At 33.3% G+C, this 1,594-nt stretch overlaps 1 protein-coding gene across 4 annotated transcripts in view; it reads left to right on the top strand.

Moving 5' to 3' along the window:
* The window catches only part of LOC106870412 (otoferlin), a 360,495-nt gene that overhangs the window by 21,179 nt on the left and 337,722 nt on the right, over window positions 1–1,594 (top strand). The gene's annotated exons all lie outside the window — the stretch shown is intronic.

Genomic DNA, 1,594 nt, shown 5'->3' with positions numbered 1-1,594 from the left:
ATATATATATATATATATATATATATATATATATATATATATATATACACACACACACACATACATATATATATAAACACACACACACACAAACATTTAACATGCGCACATACACACATACACATGTAGATGCAATATGTATGCATATGCATGCATTTACGTGTGTACGAGTGTGCGCGTATATGGGTACCAGTATTTGATAACACACACACACAAAAAAGAAACAACATTGCATTGAATGCTAATATCCTTATGTCTGTTAAAACCCCTTCAGTTACTTTCATGATAATTTTTGATCACTTACATGAAATGTCATTGTTTTGTCTGACGATAACAGCTGAAAATGTTGTTTTCTGCCGATAACAATTTGACATTTTTTAAAATCACCTTCGAAATTGTTGATATTAGAGAAATGTAATTCATCTGATGTACTTTAAAGAAATATTTCTTATGTTAATATTTCACTCTTCACAATTCATTTTTCTCTATTTTATTATTAGATTTGTATCAAACATCAAAATCAATTACTCACTTGTAAAGCAGCCATCACAATTTATCAAAATTATTAATTTCTCTACTCAGGCGACAAAAAAGCTGAATTGTTAGCACACAACACAGAATATTTTGTAGCATTTTCTGCTGTGGTTGACTTTATCTTTCATCCTTTCAGGGTCAAGAAGATAAGTACCAGTTGAGTACTGGGTTGATGTAATCATCTTACCCACTGCCTTGAAATTGCTGGCATTGTGTCAAAATTTGAAACCATTATTATTATTGTTGTTGTTGTTGAGTGAGAGAGCAATGCATGTCATCAAAGTGACACTGGGGTACAATTATGCAAAGCCCAATATACACATCACAACTACCCATCTGATAAGGGCACACTGTGTACATGCATCACAACCACATGTGCATGACATGGCGGTCTCATATGAAGATAAACAGTGCATGACTTTGCAGGTGGGGCCCAGTTAGAATTTTCTTAGGTCAAGAAGCTCATCCTGCTCAAAAGGTCCCTGAATAAAGTTTGTTTAAGGATGACGAACAAAACACTCATGTTTCCAGAGGTGAATTATTCAAACTCCAAAGAATTCCTCTCAACACTTCTCAATTACTTCTGCTTATGATCAGAGATACACATATCGTCAGCCACTAAGTGATATGCTCAACTGGTTAAGTTCAAACAACTGAAGAGCAAATCTCAGATATTGGGCAGAATATTTGCTGTAGCTCATCTTTTATACCAAGACAAAATGTGTACATGATGACGCTTTCAAGCAGTTAGGATCAAAAGCTATGCCACCCTCTTCATACATGGCACAAACGTCGGGAATAGCTTTTGCGGCCTTAGAACCTTGATTAAAAGCAAAAAGAAGGAGGTGTCGAAAATGCTCATTTTTCTTAACTTGACATTCCATTTTAATGGTCTGAAAATAAACAAAAATTAACTGAAATTAACTAGATAAAAAAACAAAATAGATTCCAAAATGATTCAAAAATAGAATTCTTGAAAGAAATAGATTCCAAAATTTAAAAACACAATAAATTCCAAAATTTCAAAAAAACGACAGGAACTTAGTTGCCAACCCAATAT

Source organism: Octopus bimaculoides, chromosome 23 (assembly GCF_001194135.2).
Source record: "Octopus bimaculoides isolate UCB-OBI-ISO-001 chromosome 23, ASM119413v2, whole genome shotgun sequence".
In the NCBI taxonomy this organism is placed as follows: domain Eukaryota; kingdom Metazoa; phylum Mollusca; class Cephalopoda; order Octopoda; family Octopodidae; genus Octopus; species Octopus bimaculoides.
Note: the sequence above shows the minus strand (reverse complement) of the source record. Positions and strands in the feature narration are given on the sequence as shown.